We start from the raw sequence: 21,456 nt of genomic DNA, 5'->3' as shown, positions 1-21,456 counted from the left end.
TCTGGAAAATGCAGTTCTCACATGAGCTCATAGAAGTTTTTACAAAACCAATTATTGCTTTTAGCAGGATTACACAGATGTAGCAGTGTTGATTTTTTTTATTTAATAGTTGCTTATTTAATGCCAGTATAGAGGTTTCGATCACTGAGCTGCCCAGTGTGCGGCTTGACTTTTGACTAGTAGAGATGAGGGAATTGTGTCAGTGCAAATTAAAGTCAAAGTAGAATTCTTAGGAATTCACTGGACTCTTATTTTACTGATGCAGAAAATTAAACCAGCTCACCCTCCACCAGCTGCGGCAGGTCCAGAAGAAAAATGGGGGAACATTGGAGGAAAAAAGAAGAGAATACTATCACCAGACGCGTTTCGAACAGAGCATGTTCTTAGACTTGGTGTGAAAGTCTAGCACACCTAGTCTAAGAACATGCTCTGTTCGAAAAGCGTCTGGTGATAGTATTCCCTTCTTTTTTCCTCCCATGTTCCCCCCATTTTTCCTATCATGGGTGCTGATTTAGGTAAAAAAAATAAGTAAATAAAAAATAAAACAATTTTTTTTTTGACATTTTACTTTATAATGGAATAAATAAATCACTGGTTTTATCCATTACGTACTGGAAGCTGGATCATTTCTTCCTTCTTCCCTCTTACTTTACACAACACAGAGACTTGCATCAGCCAGAGAAGGCTCACTTGAAGGCCGGATGGGTTTCCCCATGATGCCTCACACCTATCTCATCACATGATGTTGCATACCCAATTATAGCCTATCATAGCCTGTATAAAAGCAGAAGCAGGGAATGAAGCAGCCATTTTGTGGAGAATATGGACCGTAAGATGAGGTCACAGTTTAGCAATAAAGATAGAAGGCTATAAAACTCTGAATCAACATTACGGATAATGAGTGTAACAGGACATTCACAAACAGGAAGTAATCTGGCCCTTAAATGTCCACTGTTATAGGTACAAACGAACACAATTTCAGGAAGAAAAAGTGAAGCACCTTAAATTGCTCATTCATTTCACAGCTAGAAACGTCTCATTATTCCCAAATTTAACCCTTTGCAGACACAGCCATTTTTCATTTTTTCACTTGGTATTTGTTTTTATTTTTCCACTTTTACCATGAGTCTTAACTTTTTTATTTATCCCATTATATTGCCATTTCAGGACTCTTTTTTTTAACAAGATGTAGTTTTGAATGATATTATAGTGTAGAAAAATTGCAAAAATGTTTAAAGTGGGTTGGAAAAAACAGCAATTCTGCAGTTCTCGTGTGGGGTTTATTTTTACTATGTATTACAGTGAAATTAGTAAAAAATATAACAAAAAATTAAATATCAGGATAAGAGCAACAAGAATGACACTAGAGTTCAAGGACAAGGCCAAGCAATATCTAGCAAGAGATTAAATAGGGTGTGGTGCTGCGCTGCCCCATTAGCCACAGCACAGACCTGATTACTCCTGCTGAGTTGCCATTCTGACTGACTTTTTGAGACCACCGATCCTAACCACATCAATATTCCTGCATGGGCAGAGCCCAGCAATATTGGCCATAAAGTCTCCTTCATCACCAGCGTCACCCGCAGGGCGAAAATGGCGGCTCTCAGTGACAAATGAAGATGTTGTGAAGCAGGTTTCAGGTAGAGGTAAAATACAAGATCATTTTTACCTTAAAATTGAAAAAAAAAATTCCAAACAACTATGGAAAATTTGGTTTTTTTTGTTTTTTTTTTTAAATTTAACTCTACCCCACCTGGAATATTTTTCCCATTTTTCATTATATTATAATGTAGAATAAATGACATAATTCAAAACTGCAACTCATCTTGTAATAAAAACGAGACCTCATACGGCTTGTGTCATAAGAGAAATAAAATAGTTATGTCTCTTGGTAAAAAAAGGTGGTAAGGCAAAAACAAAGTGAAAAGAAAAATATGGCTGGATCTACAAAGGGGTAAATCTGAGAATAACAAGATGTTTCTGTGGGTGAAATGAATGGTGCTTCGCCTTGTCTCTCTGAAATTGTGTTCATGCGTAGAGTATCCCTTAGCTACATGAGATACGGAGCATCTCTCTTAGCTAGCCGGCTGGAGCGCTGGCGGCGGCCTATCCCCGCTCTCTGCTGTCCAGTTGATAATTCACTAAGGATACATCTTATAATAACATCTAGTGAGTGTCCCCCTGGGGAAAGATGGACGGACTCCGAAGCCATTGAATCAATGTTAGATCCTACAAACAAGAGTAACATTTGCAGCGTCTTAAGCCAGTTGTCTCCAGAGGGTCTATCTCTCTGCTCCAGCATTGACAGTCCTAGTAGACTGAGACCTGAAACTCTGATTGGGAAAATGTGATTTTCTTGACTTGCTTGTAGCAGGGGATCTGAGGATCAAAGGCTCCATGCATGATAATGTATTTATTGGAAGGATGTCGGCAAACAACAAGGACTCGTTTGAAGCAAAGTTAGCTGGAGTCGACGTAATCACTGTGGGTTCCTTATGTCCTACTAGCCACCCTATTAACCGACAGCTGTTTCCAGTTTTGGAGGACAGGCATTTAGTTAAAAACATGTACATGTAAGGGCCTGTTCACACCACGTCTTGCCACATGTTCACGACTCCGCTGTGGATTCTCTATGAACTCCTCCAAAAACCAAGATTTGGAGGTGACTCTTTTGGAGCCACGTTGAACTTTATTTGATCTCTATTTTGGTGGTGTCAACTTTTGCACAAAAGTATAGTCTTCTGCGCTAGTGTGTATTTCTAAAAAGATGGACACCGCTGCTGGTATGGACTCCAGATGGGATCCAGTCTGACTCCATTTGTCTCATATAAGGATTAGCTCCATTGGAGACATGTCCAAATACAGATTTTTGTAGGTTCAGACGGAAACCCCGATGAAGTCACAGACATGTGAGTCAAATGTGTTGTTAACAGGCCCTTACATGGTTCTCTGGTGGGGACTTAACTACTACTTTCCTAATGTATGCTTGAAGGCCTCCTTCACACATCTGTTTTTTGTGTCCTTATGCTGTCTGTTTTTTTAAGGACCGCAAATACGGACATGCGCACACCTACTTTATTCAATGGTGTTGCGCGCATGTCAGGTTTTTCACGCGGACCATGTGTCCATGTGAAAAACCCACAGACATGTCAGTTTTTTATCAGTAACATGGACAAATTGCGTGCCGCACACTGATGACGCATAGATGACATCCGTGTGACATCAGTGTGATACGTACCGTCTCCTGTGAAGAAGTGGTACAATGCAGCTGTTCCCAGGCACCAGATGCTGAAGGCAGCTCTCAGCAATGTCACCTGGTCTCCCTGTGATCAGCGCGACCAGATCACAATGATGGGATTTGTATTCTGCACCTCTTGTGTCCTTCCTGTGTAAAATCAAGATTTTTTTAAAAAAAAATTGGCGTGGGCTCCCGCTTACTTTTCTTAACCAGCAGAGGGAAAGCCCACGACTGGGGGCTGATGTTAATAATCTAGGAAAAGGGAGAATATCCGAAAAGGTTCCCAGGCTATTAACATCAGCTTACAGCTGTTTGCTTAGCCTTTACTGGTGAGTTTACCGGGGACCCCAGAAAAAAAATGACGTATTGTCCCATATAAATTCAAACCAGCAAAGGCTAAACAGACAGCTGTGGTTTGATATTAGTTGCCTGGAAAGGGGCCAGAGATATTGCCCCCCCCCCCCAGAGGCTACCAAAATCAGCCCTCAGCCGCCCTATAAATGGCACATCCATAAGATGCACCAAATCTGGTGTTTGGCCCCGTTCTTCCACTTACCCTGTGGCGGTGGCAAGTGGGGTAATAGAGTTGAGGGTGATGTAAGCTTTCTATTTTCAGCTGACATCAAGCCCAGGAGTTAGTAATGGAACTGTGTCTGTAAGACGCCCCCATTACTTACCCCATAGTACTGTCTCCTGTAAAATTATCATACTCTTCCTCTGCTGCAGTATCCTTTATGCCCATTACCTGATATCTGTAATGTTTCTGGGAACTTACATAAAATGGTTCTTCTTGGGGATATTTTTCTTTTCTTTTAACCTCGAAGAAAGCAACAAAAAAGGTTGCGGAAACATGATATAATGCCGCCATCCTCCAGGGTGTCTGCGCTCTAACGATCACGCTTACAGCAAGGAGGTCTCTGATAATGATGATATAGACTTTCTTTAAGCAGCTTCTCATTACGCCTTGTGCTGTCTTTTCCTCCTGGGCATCATGTTTTATGAGTCTTGTTGCTTTCTGTTTTTCTTTTCTTCGCTCTATAGAAGTGATAATGAGCATTTGATAACGTTCCCCCCCCCCCCCAACCCCCCTCCGCCCTTTAGAAAGGTCTGAGATTATAATAAAGAAGCTTTTCTCGTCACGGTCAATGAATTTTGTAGTCAAGAGTCATTCTGATTTAATTGAGTGTAAATGTGTTTGAGAATGTGAATGGACGCCCCATACAAAATACATATTGATCATTGGTTTTTCATTATGAAGTTACAGATGGCTGAGGCCAGACATTATATGTATTACCGGTAATGGCTGATCTGAGTCACGCATCGGCTCCAAATATAAAGTGCGTACTCATAATAATAATCCACGCTGGTAATAGGAGAATGTTCGTAAACATTTTTAAAGGTTTTTTTTAAAGACTTTATTAAAGTGGCTTATCCCTTTATTTGATTATAGGGGGTCCAACTATCACCACCTCTGATGTCCAGTTGAAAGATGGGTCTCAGTACGCTAGCGATCCCTGCTTCCCCTTTGTATTTTGTCTAGGCAGAGCGCCATGCATGCACTTGTGGCTGTGCTTGGTACTGCAACTCATTCCTATTTATTTTCATCAATCGCACTGGCAACTCCAACATTTTTGGGATTCGATATGCAGAAATTCAGCAAAATGTTGGCCAGACATTTTGATGGATTCTTTGAGGACTGAGAAGAGTTTAAAATTAAAAATAAATCTATATTCTCACCTGTCCTCAGCCTTCACCTGCTGCTTCCACCACTAGATCATCTTCCCGGACTCCACATGCAGGTCTTCGGTTCTTCCACATGGCTTTGTGGGACTCAGTAGATCAATGCGGTGGACCAGGGAAGATGCAGAAGCGACGTAGGCAGTGTAAAGAGGCAGCTGACAGTGTACAACCTGTGATGATAATGTTGTTGTTTTTTTTTATTTTAAGCCCCTTGTTCCCCTCTATTTATTATGCTTTGGGGTCTGGAGCATAATAAACTTATGTTTTTGGCAATTTAGACCATACTGAATTCTATTTGCACCAAAGCAAATCTTTTGACCAATTCGAGCAAAACTATTTCCGAGAATTTGGCTCAATCTCTAGCCAAAACCATATGAATTTTTTATTTTTCTCTGGACCTTAGGGGGTCTCCAATAGGTCCCTTTGGCCCCATATGAGAAGACCATTAACTATTGAAGATTTCCAATAGTTGGGTGCACTGTTTAAGATATTGCATTGGGGATAACAAGCTTCAAGTTACAACACTGGTTACTATTCTGCATTATCTAAGTCTCCAGCTTATGTTAGCCAAACGGATAAAAGAATGGAAGATCTGGACCAAAAACAGATAAAGGTATGGAAGATCTGGACCAAAAACAGATAAAAGAATGGAAGATCTGGACCAAAAACAGATAAAAGAATGGAAGATCTGGACCAAAAGCATGATAAAAGAATGGAAGATCTGGACCAAAAACGGGTAAAAGAATGGAAGATCTGGACCAAAAACAGATAAAAGAATGGAAGATCTGGACCAAAAACAGATAAAAGAATGGAAGATCTGGACCAAAAACAGATAAAAGAATGGAAGATCTGGACCAAAAACAGATAAAAGAATGGAAGATCTGGACCAAAAGCATGATAAAAGAATGGAAGATCTGGACCAAAAACGGGTAAAAGAATGGAAGATCTGGACCAAAAACAGATAAAAGAATGGAAGATCTGGACCAAAAACGGGTAAAAGAATGGAAGATCTGGACCAAAAACAGATAAAAGAATGGAAGATCTGGACCAAAAACAGATAAAAGAATGGAAGATCTGGACCAAAAACAGATAAAAGAATAGAAGATCTGGACCAAAACAGATAAAAGAATGAAAGATCTGGACCAAAAAGATTGAAAACGGAACATTGGTTGCAGAATACGGTGACTCGAGTTAGGTGAAGTCTATGACAGGGGTCTATCATCTTTTAAAAATTTTTTTACCACTTTCCGGACCTAAGAAAAATGGTGGCCACCTGGATTTGTGTAAATTGAATCCTGAAAAATGTGGAATTTGGTGAATTTTTCAGAAAATTCGTAATGAATTGGTCCGCTCATCTGATTGTGACTGATCTAGTTGCCAGTGGAACATTATCAAGATTTTTCTTATTTAGGTAATTTATAAATCAGCTATTAAATTTTTATGACATCCATCATTTGTGACCGGTGATACCAGCAGTGGCACGGCAGAATAGGCAGTAATGTGCAGAAGATGAAATCGGTCCCAGTATCTACAGGGTTCAGCAACATCTACACAGCTGTAATTTGCATCAGGCTCCTGGGATGTTACTAGTCCGGGTCCATTTGTTTTCGACTTTAGAATTAAGCTACCGCTCAGACACATTTGTCACAATTGCATTTGCTAATATATTGCAGTAAGTAAGGGAACAGCGAGGCTCCTTTTATCAGTTTGACTAATTTAAATCCATTGGATTGACTAATGAGCACTGACCGAAGCCGATGCATTTCAGGGACAGTGATTAAATTAGGGCGATATCATCAATAGTTCTGCCTTTCGTGCAAAATAAAAAAATCCCTAATGCATCATCCCGGAACTAACACCTTGCTGAGTCTGAACACAAGTAACGGTGGGTAATTTCTTCTCATTCTGTTATAGGCACGGAAGCTAATCAATGACAGATTACAGTAATATGTGCGGTTCACGCTCACCGGTCATGATGTTTTGTTTTCTTTTTTTCATTTCTTTTACTTTTATATTACATGCATCCACTAAATTTGCAAGACTGAATGCAAAATTTGGGACAATTATGCCCTTGTCCCCTGAAATGTCCAGGAAAACACTTTTCAGTTTGGCTTTGTTAAATCACAACCCCTGTTTGGTTGTTTGGTGCGTCACGTTCTGGAATCCGACATTGGCTTCTGCACAATATTGTTGCAAGACAGATAGAAGCTTTTTTCATACAGCTTTGTTTTCCAGCTTGCACTGGGGCCCTGGTGGTAAGTGGTGCTGCTACAGAAACCCATACCTGAATGTGACATTAGGCCTGCTGGGCTATTTAAAGATCGTTTTACCATGCCTTGCCAAGTGTTTGATTTAAGTTTTCACATGTCACCACAACTTGGTATGATCATTTCTATTCTTCCCCCTTTCTACTTCAGTCTCTAAAGCTTGACTCCATTGCTGTCCTCCCGTCTTTTCCTCTAGCCTGTCACATTTAGACTGATCGTATCATCTCTCCACTCATGACCATGCCACTGTTCCACCAGTGCTGCCAACACAAAACTGTGACAATTCTATGGGAATTATGTCCTTGGGTTTCATCTGCAGCAGTCTACACCTCGTGTCCTCTCGTCTTATGGCTGCACCTTCTTATGTCCACACCTCAGTGAGCCCACACCCCCTTTTTTCCAAATCTTCTTTGCACCTGTACCTCCTTGATTCCACTCTATTGTGTCTACACCAACTTTTGTCCACATTGTCTTGTGTTTGCACCTTTTGTGATGAAACCATCTCTCTTGTGCACCTCCTTGTGTCCGCACCTACTTGTGTCCCGACCTCCTTGTATCCACACAATCCTTGTGTCCTGACCTCCTTGGGCCGTATCTCCTTGTGTCCCGACCTCCTTGTATCCGCACCTACGTGTGTCCCGACCTCCTTGTATTCGCACCTCCTTGTGTCCCGACCTCCTTGTATCCACACAATCATTGTGTCCTGACCTCCTTGTGTCCGTATCTCCTTGTGTCCCGACCTCCTTATATCCGCACCTCCTTGTGTCCTGACCTCCTTGTGTCCGTATCTCCTTGTGTCCTGACCTCCTTGTATCCGCACCTCCTTGTGTCCTGACCTCCTTGTATCCGCACCTCCTTGTGTCCTGACCTCCTTGTGTCTGTATCTCCTTGTGTCCCGACCTCCTTGTATCCACACCTCCTTGTGTCCTGACCTCCTTGTGTCTGTATCTCCTTGTGTCCCGACCTCTTTGTATCTGCACCTCCTTGTGTCAGCACCTTTTTGTGTCTCCATCTCTTTATTTCTGCGCCTCTTTTTGTCTGCACCTCCTTGTGTCCCGCCCTCCTTGTGTCTGCTCCTTTTTCTGTCCTAATCTCTTTATTTATGCACCTCTTTTCATCTGCTCCTTGTGTCCCGACCTCCACGTGTCTCGACCTCCTTGTGTCCGCACCTCCTTGTTTCTGCACCTTGAGTTCGTATCTTCTTGTTTCTTCACCTCCTTGTACCCGAACCTTTTTGCTTCTGCACCTCCATGTGTCCGCATCTCTTTATGTCAGCACCTCCTTTTATCTGCATGTTCTTGTGCCCACAGTTCCGTTCCTTGCGTTTGCACCTCTTTAGGAGTCCCAACTGGGAAGAGGAGTTCCTTATAATCCCAACCTCCAGGTGTCCGCACCCCCTCATGTACGCACATTTTTGCACCCACAACATTTTGTGCCTGCACCACCTTGTGTCCACACCACCTTGTACCTGCATCTCTTTATGTCCGCACGTCTACATTTCCTTGTTTCTGTACCTTCTTGTGTCCATACTTCCTTGCATCTGCACCTCCTTACGGGACTTAACGGGGAAGACCAGACGTTCCATGTTATCGGCTTCCCAGTATACAGCCATCGCCAAATGGTTTGCAGCTTGGAGAATCCTCATTCTGGTACAAGATCGTAACATTATCATTATGTGATTAATATATAAAATTCATGTACAAAGCAAAAGCACAGCATATGTTATATTACACCATTTAGTACAAGGCCATATTAAAACCATTGCTCAAATTTTCATAAGAACGAATGGATCCTTTGGGAAGCTAATGTCCTATCAATGATATTATAACAGAGGAGCGTGCATTATAAGTCCCTCCTGATGCTGTAGCGAAACCATCATCGGGTATTATCCAGACCTGGGTTAAGGACTTTGGCCGTGATTCAAGTCACATTTAATTAGACGCTTTCAGCCGCCTTGTTGGGATATAATTTGTGAGCTGTCTTGTATAATAAACCTCCTCCCAGCACTTACGCCATGTAAAATGTGGTAAGATTTGGGCCGTCAGTCACTTTCCATGTAAATAAATTGTGGGTATCTTTTTACTACTGCATTTCATTATTTTTATTTTCCATTTTCTGGATATAAAAGTTAGATTTAAAGGAAGCTCTTTCAAGATCGTAGATTTTCATGACTGGTGATATATTGGCTATAAATTTTCTATGATACTTGGATTTATGAGGAGAACATGGTCTCATTGTGTATTTCCAGTGATCTTCCTTCTGCTTCGTCTATCTCTTTAGCTCTAAAGTAAAATCCAAAGTCATTCTGGTCAATTATATCTTGACTAAAAAAAAACAGAAATTTCGTCTAAATCTTTAAAATATTTTTAAAATAAGGTTTGAGGTTTGTTTCACTGCTTATTTTACACGTCCTATATAGAATGAATGGAGGGAAGGTGCACATGCGCGTCACCGCTCCATTCCACCATTCTCGAGATAAGTGGAGGTCACAGTGGTCGGACCACCATCGATCCATCCAGCGGTTAGGTGATAGCTATAAATGTGAGGAATAAAAATTGACATGATTGGCAGGAAGATTTCTTGCCATTTTCGGTGCTGAAAGCAGATAGTGGAGACCGGCAGGGACTGAGTAAGTGTCAGAATGGTATATGCGGGGGATCGGAGGGTGAGTGTCATTTCTTTTAAACCAATCTGAGCCCTTTGGAATTTTTTTCTTTGTTGTACAACCCACATTGTGCAACTATCCCAAATTTGCTAGGACTGTGTAATTTTTTTTTAAACAATCCTGACAGATTTGAGAATGTCCAAGTCCAAAAAAGACATTGTTTATAAAGACCCGGTTCAAAGTGGTCGGTCCTGTCCTTTTTTGGCTGTTTCTGGGGCTGGCTGTCCTGTGGACGGAATCTAAACTTAGATATTGGTAATTATTCTTTAGGGTTTGCCTATGCTGATCTGCCTACTAGATACCCTGATTTTGTGTTCTTGCAACCATATCTGTATAGATTTTGAAAATAGTTTTGAGGCATAAGAAAGTGCTTACTAAGAAAGTCCAACTAACCTTGTGGTAAATAGTATAATAATAAACTTGGCACTCAGTATTTGAACAAAAAAGAGCTTCCTTTTGTTTATGCATCCAGACAAAAATGGTTATGAACGTTTTCGGTCCGTCACAGGACCTTCATCAGAACATTCTTTAACATGAACTGGATGTGAACGGGTGCTCTGTAAGCGGTCATGAGAGTCCAAATTATAGGGACCTGCTGCAGCGGGTATGTGCTGTAGACCAGCTGGGCATCATAAGCCAAGGACAGCGCAAAAAGGCAAAGGCAAAACTATTGCAAAAAGAACCGCGCTGTATCCCAGTGTGCCAGTGCGCCGTGCAGCAGGGAGGAACGCGTTGCTCCTCCATCATATTTGATCGCTGGCATCAGGATCTCTATTTACAATCTACACGTTGATGATGGATTGGCCAAAATGTTTTGTCAAATCACATCATGTAACTTCAGTGATATTTTGTACAATTTAGGTGGTGGATTTTGTGGTTTGCTTTGAGAAAAGGCTTGTTTTGTGGAACTTCAAAAAATACGTACCCAAAAAAGTTTCTGATTACGGAGGAGACAGTTAAAATGTGAATAAATGCAAAGTTCCACCAAACTGCAATTCTGAGGCTGTGAGCACAGGGCTTTTTCCTAGTCATTGTGCTTCCACAACATATCTGTCTCTTTTGGCACGGATCACAAACGATCTTACATTTGTGCCTCTATATATACTAAGTTTTTACAGCAACATAAAAATACGCTCTTAGTATTTGTAAAAGCGTATTCCCATGAGGACATACTGCCATCACAATTTTGAGTCCTCCTAAAGATGTTAATGGATACGAGACAGGATCCCGTTCATGAGACAGATGTAGGTTCCAGAAATTGGACCTTCATCTTTCACACATTTATGAGCCATCGAGCCTGTAGAAGTGATGCCGCTTAGACCCCCCAAGATATAAGACCCCGTAGCAGCCAGGCTCTGGAGGCTGAGTAGAAGCTATAGGATGTGAGTGGTAGCGGTTGCACTTGTACCTTGATGCAATCGCTACCTCCATGTCACATAAGATGACACCAGTCATACGGACATACCGTACTTGCTGGCTTTTGGAAGTTGGTATCTGAGAGTTTCATAGTGTGAGGCGGGTGGCACAAAGAGCGCTGGTGGAAATGTCACACTGTAGACAGCCCCACTTTGAGGCCATATCTAAAAAATGTATGTTCTCTGCCCTCCATGACTATTTCTTGCCTCCTTTGTGCCTTGGTCACCATCTGCTCGAAAAAATGTTGCACAAGAGACCTTGCAGAATCACCGATACCAGAAGGTTTCAGTGTGGTCTGACAGATCTAGCCACTCATCCATAGTCACGTCCATTCATTTATATCTATTCTCCGTCCTTCCGTCCCTACGTATCTCTGTCCTCTCCTGCCAAATGAATGAGGGAGTAAAAAATAAACTTCGGTTTCAGTGGAGCTTGGGTTAAACGCTAACTCATCAACGAGCCCAAAAGAGCACCCCTTGTTCTACCAAAAGTGGGAGGTTTGAGAATAAAGAATTCATCAAAACCAGGTGCCCTATTACAGATGATTTTGCAATAACCCCCGGTACGTTAGAGAAGTAGCGAGAGGTCAAAAGCAGTGATGGAGTTTCTGGTAAAAAAAAAAATATATTTATTTTTTTGTTTGTTTTATTTTTTGTTCTTTTCCTATGTCTTTTTTTACCCCAATGTCTTGAAGAATGCCAACAATTCTGTATTGTGCCATAGATATCACCCAACAAGCTGGGTCTCACCTTGTGTATTCCATCTTTAAATGGAAGGATATGACTAGCGCTACAGCCAAGGCGGTTTTTGATTTATTTAGTGCCATCTTTGATATAATTTTACCCATCGTTTTATTTAAAGCTTTGCCTCAATAAAACTACATGCCTCCTCCTCTTGTCCACGTCCATAGTAATGGTGATGCTGGCTCAGTTTCACATTGCACAGATCTGTATAACCCCCCAACACTTAAGCACCACACATTTCCTTGCACGCTGAGCGCTCAGAATATTTTATCTGTTTATCTGTCTGCAGGTTTCCTGCTGGGCACCAAATGCTGCTGTCTAAATATTTTTAGTGCCTGTTACATAAAATGGCGTCCTACTGTTATATTGGAGAAAAGACGACTGTGGGTGAAGGGCAGAAATGAAAACGATTTCTTCATTAGCAAAGAGTCGCGAATGATGCCATAATATTTATCGGAGGAGGCGTGGGGTGCCTTGACCTTTTTGAAAGATAAGGGGACGTTATATGGAAAGATGGCAGCCGTCAGATCAATAAGTGCCGCTCGGGGGGTTGCTTCCTTCATTTGTAACAAAGATTAGATGAAATGTAATAATTGCCGTGATTCCTTGGTTTGGTGACACGACTCTTCAAAGGTTCGTTCAACTGCTTAGTTATCTTCAACTTTCTTTCCAAAAGTATTTGCCCCTATCCGATTTAGGTGTGATGGTTATTAGAGCGAGTGTCCCAGATCCAGGGCTGCAGTGTTGGACTGTGTGGTCTGGGTTTCCGGCTTGAGATAAGTGTATTGATGGCTGTCATTTTTATTGTACTTCTGGCTTGAAAAAGGCCCTTGTAGGCCAAAACGTTGCTTCACTCGTCTACCTTAATTATCTTTCACCATGTGATTTTTAAGGATGGAATAATGGAATAAAGATTATGTTTTATCCCCATTTTCTTTGGTGCCTCGAAATCTTGGATTTTCTATTGTTTTGGACCTTGTGGATGGTCTAACCGAGTCGGTACGGAGCCACCAATAGTGCATGAGAAGCATATCTAAGAACATTTCTCATTGTGACCTCCATTGGGGCTTCTGTTGGAAGTTTTGCCATGCAGTTCTGTTGCCCCCACCATAACATTGATAACCTTGCTGGACTGGTCCTTCACTGTAAACTTTAGATTGATGCCAGCAATATCGATGGGTCCGGTTGAAATTCTAACGTGCATGGGGGCTCATGCCAACTGATCGTCATGGAAGATGTTGATAGTTTGTGTCTAATTTTGGACTGCTAATTGCTTAGTTCTCCCGGAGATAAGTCACCAGTAGTGATGTCGGTCTCGTAGAGAACACGGGAGCGCTCGGCCTCTGTATGGGAGACACGGACGAGATTTCAGCCAGCAGAACGATCCTCCGCTGATGCATTGTTCTGCCGGCAGCCATCTAATGTGTATGGCTTAAGTTGGTTGTTATGACTTCCTTTGTTATTTGGTTTTTGGGTACTGGCCATCGGCTAAATCCTGCAATAAAGGGACTTTGTAAATTGTATTTTCACAGTAAGTACACCAGTCTGACCATGTCTATGAGAGCAGTTTGTATTGCAAAATTTAGCGAAAGATCTGGTTTAACATAACACTTTAGAATGGTAGGTTTTGGATCATATACTATAAAAAGTATGTAATCTGAGAAATATAAATTTACTTCTTCCCAGGTTCCTTATTCTCTTGGTTTCCCGCATGCACAAGCTTCTGCTATGGTAAAGACTTATTGCATCCCTGGTCTTTACCTCGATTCTGCTTAGCTTCAGTGACGTTAACCTTCTGCCGGATCTTGCTTCCGTACGGGTGACCTTGGCTGCAGTTTGCACATGACCTTGATGTGATTTCATACACTTGACTTCCACCGTCTACTATCGAGGCTCATGTTGTACCTGCTGTGAAGTCAATATTCTGATGAAGGACATAATCTGCAAATCTATTGGAAGAAAATTATCCTTTCTTGGTGGTTCCTACTAGGTTTTGTTATGTTTTCATCAAATTAGTCTCAGTCAGTACTATAGAAGAAACAGATCAGGATAATTTTACTATTGAAACTAGTGGTCTGGCTGTATAGGTTATAGAACAACAATAAAAATGATACCTATCTTGTAGTAATCCGATGTACCATCGCTGAGAAATCAAGCATTGAAATCCCATGCAAATTAGCCAGAAAGTGCACTGAGGCTGTGTCAAAGGATATTGACACGCCCACAATGCACTTCCAGGCTATTTTGCATATGATTTCAAAGCTTGATTTCTCAGCACTGGTACATCAGATTACTACAAAACTGGTCTCATTTTTATTCTAGTTTTATGAACTATATAATGATACCACTAGTTTGATTTGTAAAATTGTGCTAACTCCTTCCCTCTAAATAAGTAAGTTATGCCAAATATATACTTGACATTCCAAAGGTGATCTCTGGTCTTAGCAGGTTCTATTCCGGTTCCTGTCTGACAAAAGACAGTGTTTCCAGTGTCAGCACCTTACTGGAGCTGAGTGTGAAGGGTCTAGGGCTGATTTCTCATTTCAGTGGCTAAGCCAGGTACCTTCTATGTCACATGGAAAAAGTTCAAGCCAGCTGACCGACAGCAGCAGGTACATGGAACTCAGTCCTGTCTTGATGTAGTTAACTTATAAAATTTTCAAAAAAGTTCCAGCTCCTCCTCTGCCAATTTATAGACAAAGAAGGGGTCTGGCTTAGCATTCAGCCAGCCCCCTTTAGACATCTCCAGTCATTTGCTAACCCAGGAAACGTCACGTGGAAAGACTGTGAAAGAGGACCTGGTGGGACTGGAGATAGTAACTGTCCCAATTGGGGGGCAAAGTACTTAACCCTTTGTCAGCCCAGCTTCTTTACATGTTTGGATTCTTAGTTTAATCAATAGTGGGCCAGGAAGAGTAGCAATATTTTACTATAGATATCTGAATATATTATCTATGTTTCAAGGAGGAGACGCTGATTGTGCCTGTGTCGTTTACATTTGAACAGACAAGTTCCATTTTGATCTCTGTAATTAGCGTCTCTGCATCGCGGAAATATCAAGCGTCCTATATTTAATATATTCTAATTTTCAAAGTAACCACTTCAAGTAAAAGCCTTCTGGGAAATTGTGTATCAAAGCGAAGCCCCACAATGTTCGTGTGCATGTATCAAAGTGGGAACATTTTCCGTAAAGCTCAGAATCAGAGACTTTATTGATTTATTTTAATTCTTGAAACACATTTCAGAAGAAAAGTAAAGTCACATAAGTTAGGTCAAATATTCATCAGGTAAAATGCTACATTAAAACATCCCCCCCGCCTTAATGCATACTGCATGACATAAGTTCATCTGCGAGGAATGAGCTGAAGGTTCCGCTAAACATCAACTTATTGTCATGGTTAATTAAGGTAAATATTGGTCAATATGTTGTGTAAAGTCTTGGAGCCTGATCACTGGATCCAAAAAGTATCTGTCATGCTGTGACTAGGGTCTGATCCCTCAAACTAGGGGGCTCCCTAGTCTATCTCTGTCCCCTGGATTAACCTGGAAGGTGGAGATGCCGAGGTCACGTACCTTGCTATTCTCCTATCTTAGCCCTTATTTGTTCCCTCCCTCACCCAGGGAGGTGTGAGTCCGAAGTGTATAAGATTACACTAACCAGGCAGACAAGGAAAGACAGATAGGGATAAAAGAAAACAACAATCATACAAATGTACTCTCAAAACAACAGAGTGGAACACAGGGGAGGGATAGGTGGGAGAAACCAAATAGGTAAGGATAAGGATAAGCACTCAAACCAAATCTACTTCAAACACCCAAACACCAACTACTCCTCCAATACCAAACCAGGCAGAATGAACTAACACTGGCAATTCCCAAGTGCCAGTGGCAGCATATATACCAGAGAGGAGTGGCCAACACTGAACAGCTAAGACAATTCAGAATGGAGACCTCCAGGAGATCAACTGAACTGATTAACCCCTGCAATGACAGAGCAAATGAAAACCTGCATTGTTTAATAGGATGGTGAAGCAGTTCTAATCAGGGCAGGATATTGTGTGACCAGACACTACAATCTTCTGACCCCTCTCTGTTGTGGTATGCCCGTGATAGTATCACTGTCTTGGACAGCAAGTCTGTTCAGCGTTGTACTGGGTCATCAAAGGATTAGTTGTCACACTGGTAGGCCTCTCTGACCCTAGATAGACTTTCTAACCATAAAGGAAGAACTTACGAATGTCAAATTGGTAGATGCTATATTCACATTTGGAGGTGACTTTAGAGCCAGTCACTTACCAGAAGGATATATTTCTCGGGATGCAAGTAAAAGTGGATGCGCGAATATTCTGTATGGATGGAGGGTGGATCTTCAGAATTATTACCTCTGATGGATCCAAGGATTACCAAGACTCTCCTTCTCTGAACCTCTTTGTATTCATTCCACTTTATTTTGATTAGTAAGATAAAGCCTACCTCACTTTTGACCCTGCCATATGACCTAATGGATGCCCTATGATATCTTGCAAATCCATAATTCAGCACCGATTCTATCAACTAGTTGCCCAAGGAGCATCATGTCAGCAAGTCTGTGTGTTGTAGTCACATGTAGTTCCCATGACATGCTCCATCCTTTTGGTACTGATTGATGCTGTCCGCTGTCTTTTGGGTGGCAGTATTTTTTGTTAGATTTTTGCTAGTAATGATTACACAGGGGAACAATTTGAAAAACATTTTCTGTTGAGTTAGGTTTTTGAGCTGATTTATACTAAAATTGGCATGCTGATTCCAAAAATGTAGTCAGTTTTTTTCTAGCACGTCAAGTTTTTCCTACACAACTTACCTGCCAGAGAAGCACAATTGCACTGATATCTGTAATAAGACTTGTTATCTGATTACAATTCGACTCATATAGAGCTACGTGGCAACGTAGTCACAACTTTGTCATGCCTATTTCTTATATATTTCATTTTTTGTTCATATTTGTACTATTTAAAAAAACAACAACACTTTTTAGGTACAGTAGTTTACATAGTTTTGAGAAGATAAAAATCCTATAGTTCAAAAACTTGATGTGATAGAGAAAAACTGAGATCATTTCTGGATTCAGCATCCAAAAATTAAGAACAGTTGTCTGACCTAACTCTTAAAAAATTGTGTTCCCAGAAAGGGCATGGACAGGATAACAAATTCCAGACCTTTTTGTCTTAGGTGGCAAAACCCAGTGCATAATGGGGGGTATAGTTCTTTTTTTTCTATTTGACCTCAATTTTATATGTGCTACTGAATCTTACCCCATCTGTAGTGTATTTGCACACTTGCACTCTCACAAATCTCCTGAAAAAAATGGAGACCTTCTGCACTCCAAAATAGCTGGCAAATCTCCTAGGCACTACCAAGCTTACTAAATTTCCTGGATACCAGTCAAATTCATTTACACCAGGATCCTTCTATTTGATCCCCTCCATTTTATACTGTGTTTGACCCCATCTGTAGTTTGTACCTTTTTGCATACTTGACAACTCTTCCAAATCTCCCGGAAAAAGTGGAGACCTTCTGCACTCCAAAATAGCTGGCACTTCCAAGTGTCCTAAAACTTCCTGGAAACCAGGTCTCAAATGCGTTTTACACCAGGAGATTCTCCATCATTAGATTGAACCATAAAGTCCAATTACGGTAAATTGCATTGTAGGATGTCGGGATTGTGAAAAAGCCATGTTTATGGGTAAAAATTCATGCCACTTCATGTGTTGCTCCACAAATTTTTAGGTTCCAGAAGCTTTGGATATAAAACTTGGAAAGTTGTGCATTTTTGCTTTTTTTCTTTACTTTTCCTTTTTTGTTGCATTGATACACCTTGATGTACAGGAAGAAAGAATGTTTTAGTAGAATGTTTGAAATTTTTCCTAAAACATTCCGCTGGCGTTACGTGGCATTATCATCCCGTGTTAGGTTTTATTGACACAATTCCTTTAGAGACTGTGACATTTAATAAGCATTTACAAGGGAGACCGTAGCTTCTTAGTAATTACTGCTGGTTCTGTCCTGGTGACATATACAAGGACAGTCCGTTGTGTAATTTGTAGATGCACCTCCCATATAAATCTGACCGGTGCAAACATGAAAGAGCAACGGGGCCTTGATTAATGCGTGTGACATGTGAATAACGGAGACGGTACGGGCCACGATGGATATACAGTAGTCGGTGCATTCACTGTGCCCATCCATTCATTTATGTTTGCAGTTTCATAGCCTTGTTGTGAATTATGCACGGACTGGAGTGGTAATTAAGCAGAACAGTCATCAAAGACGTATTTTAATGTGATGCGCGGCGGCTGAGTACTGATGCAAATTGCTTTTTCCATCTACGTAATAAATGATTGAAATGTGGAATAAATTAAATCTTGATACATTAGTTTGCCGAGATTCGTGATTTTTTTGCCGGAGGAATAGAAGACAGAAAAGCGAAGAAATGAAAGGCCTGTGGTGATGGTTTGAGCAGCGGGCTGGAAATGTTGGACTCTATTTGGCCAGTAAAATGACTGATTGCTTTTGATGCAGAGTCTTTTTTAGAAGATGTGCAAGAAATCGAGGGGTGAAAACGAAGACACAAAATAATCTCCAAATATTTCTGAACATCCCAAAAAGATGATCTAAAAGATGCACGGACTAGGATTAACAACGGCCCGTCCATGGCTTCTATCTGATGACCATTGTTTGCTACAAATATCAGTATTTCTCTCTATAGACACGTTTTTATGCTAGAATATCACAAGTAAAGACTGTGTCACGGTCAGAATAGACCCTGTTTGTACTTTTTTTATTGAGTGTTCAGGATTTGAAGGATGCAACTATTTTAGCCTTGAAACCTAAACAATTTTGCTTTTAGAGCCATTTTTACCCATCAAGTGCAACCGTATGACAGATTGTTCTTTTGCTGGATTAGTTGATATATAGCATATATTGAGATAAATAATTTTTGGAAAAACTGCTCCTTTTTAAGGGGGATGTGGAAAAAAATAGCAATACTTTTTTTTGAAGATTTCGTTTTTATAGTGTCCACCATGTGGAATAAATGACACATTAACTGTGGGTCAATAAGATCATAGCGGTACCGGATTTGTATAGTTGTCACATACCTACCTTGTCACCCTCCTGTGCCATTTGCCTCTGTAACCAGATGTTGGACTTAAGGCCCCCCTCTACATATTAGACGTATGTCGGCTGAACCTGCCGATATCGACAAGTTCGGCCAATGATCCAATGCGTATGGGGCACCGGCCAACAGATGGTCGGGAGAGATGTCAATCATACATATCTGATTTTGGACTGTTGATGGCATTGTTCTCCCTGAGATAGGCAATAACGGTGGAAGGGGCAGTCCTCTCCTCTTGAGACGGCAGGAAACAGTTATGGCTGCAATAAAGAATTTCACGTTTTGATTAATCTGACCACAAAACAGTTTTCAATTTTGCCTTCATCCGTTTAAAATGAGCTTTGGCTCAGGTAAGACGACAGTATTTCTGGATTGTATTTATATAAGGTTTCTCCTGAGGATCGGTGTCACCACCCGGCGCACCTGTGCAAGTCCCGGGGCCCTGAGCAAACGGAGGGGCCCACTCGCCATCGAGGACACCGACACACTATGGAGCACGTGAGCCGGAAGAGCCCGATGCCAGCGCCACCAAGTTGGCCTCACTCCCGCTTGCTTAGGGCCCTGTCACTTGCAATACTTATCTCTCCCTGTCCCTATGCAGCTGCAGCGTCTTCCACGTTTTCTGACTCTGTGACGTCTCTGCGGCCAGAGAGGAGAGGTGAGTATTTGATTTTTTTGTATGAAACAATATACGAGGCCCATACTGTATGGAGCAACATATAAGGCCCATTCTGTATGGAGTATAATATGGGACCCATTCTGTATGGAGCATTATATGAGGTCCATTATTCTGTATGGAGCATTCTATGGGGTCCATTATTCCGTATTGAGAATTATATGAGGCCCATTATTCTGTATGGAGCATTACATGAGGTCCATTATTCTTTATGAAGTAATATATGGGGCTCATTATACTATACAGAGAACTATGAAAACACAAAAGTGCACAGAGAGGTAAAAAAATACTCTGTTGTAAAAAGGTCACAGTAAATAAGCAAGTGCTAGTCAAAAAATGAAAAAATACAGGGTATTTAGTTAATACGTTTTTTTGCAAAAAAAATTATGTTAAGCTGCTCCACCAATCGCCAAGGTATACCCATAATAGAGCAGCTCTATTGTGGGTATACCTTGGGTATACCTTGGTGATTGGTGGAGCAGCTTAACATACTTTTTGTGCAAAAAAAAACGTATTAACTAAATACCCTGTATTTTTTCATTTTTTGACTAGCACTTGCTTATTTACTGTGACCTTTTTACAACAGAGTATTTTTTTACCTCTCTGTGAGCTTTTGTGTTTTCAAGTTCTTTAGTGGTGTGAACAGGTTTCTACAGACTTGTTCGCTATGCAGGTGGCCCATGTGTTTTTGTTTTTTTTTGTACAGAGAACTATGTGGTGCCCATAATAGGGTATGGAAGACTATATGGGGACCATTTTTCTGTATGGAGCATGATATGGGGCCCATTATTCTGTATGAAGCAATACATAGATCTGATTATACTGTATGGAGGGCTACGTGGTGCCCATAATACTGTATGGGTTGCTATGTGGTGCCCATAAAACTGAATGGAGGACTATGTGGTGCCCATAATACTGAATGGAGGACTATGTGGTGCCCATAATACTGCACTGAGAACTATGTGGTGCCCATAATACTGAATGGAGGACTATGTGGTGCCCATAATACTGCACAGAGGACTATGTGGTGCCCATAATACTGAATGGAGGACTATGTGGTGCCCATAATACTGCACAGAGGACTATGTGGTGCCCATAATACTGTATGGAGGACTATGTGGTGCCCATAATACTGCATGGAGGAGTATGTGGTGCCCATAAAACTGAATGGAGGACTATGTGGTGCCCATAATACTGCACTGAGAACTATGTGGTGCCCATAATACTGTATGGAGGACTATGTGGTGCCCATAATACTGCACAGAGGACTATGTGGTGCCCATAATACTGTATGGAGGACTATGTGGTGCCCATAATACTGCACAGAGGACTATGTGGTGCCCATAATACTGAATGGAGGACTATGTGGTGCCCATAATACTGCACAGAGGACTATGTGGTGCCCATAATACTGTATGGAGGACTATGTGGTGCCCATAATACTGCACGGAGGACTATGTGGTGCCCATAATACTGCACGGAGGACTATAAGGTGCCCATATTACTGTATGGTGGACTATGTGGTCCCCAAAAATTCTGTATGGAGGACCATATGTTG

General features: G+C 41.3%; 1 protein-coding gene across 1 annotated transcript in view; it reads left to right on the top strand.

The window, feature by feature from the left end:
* The window catches only part of ZMAT4 (zinc finger matrin-type 4), a 402,791-nt gene that overhangs the window by 104,935 nt on the left and 276,400 nt on the right, over positions 1–21,456 (top strand). The window lies entirely within an intron of this gene.

The sequence above is a fragment of the Ranitomeya imitator genome, chromosome 2 (assembly GCF_032444005.1).
Source record: "Ranitomeya imitator isolate aRanImi1 chromosome 2, aRanImi1.pri, whole genome shotgun sequence".
Lineage (NCBI taxonomy): Eukaryota > Metazoa > Chordata > Amphibia > Anura > Dendrobatidae > Ranitomeya > Ranitomeya imitator.
Note: the sequence above shows the minus strand (reverse complement) of the source record. Positions and strands in the feature narration are given on the sequence as shown.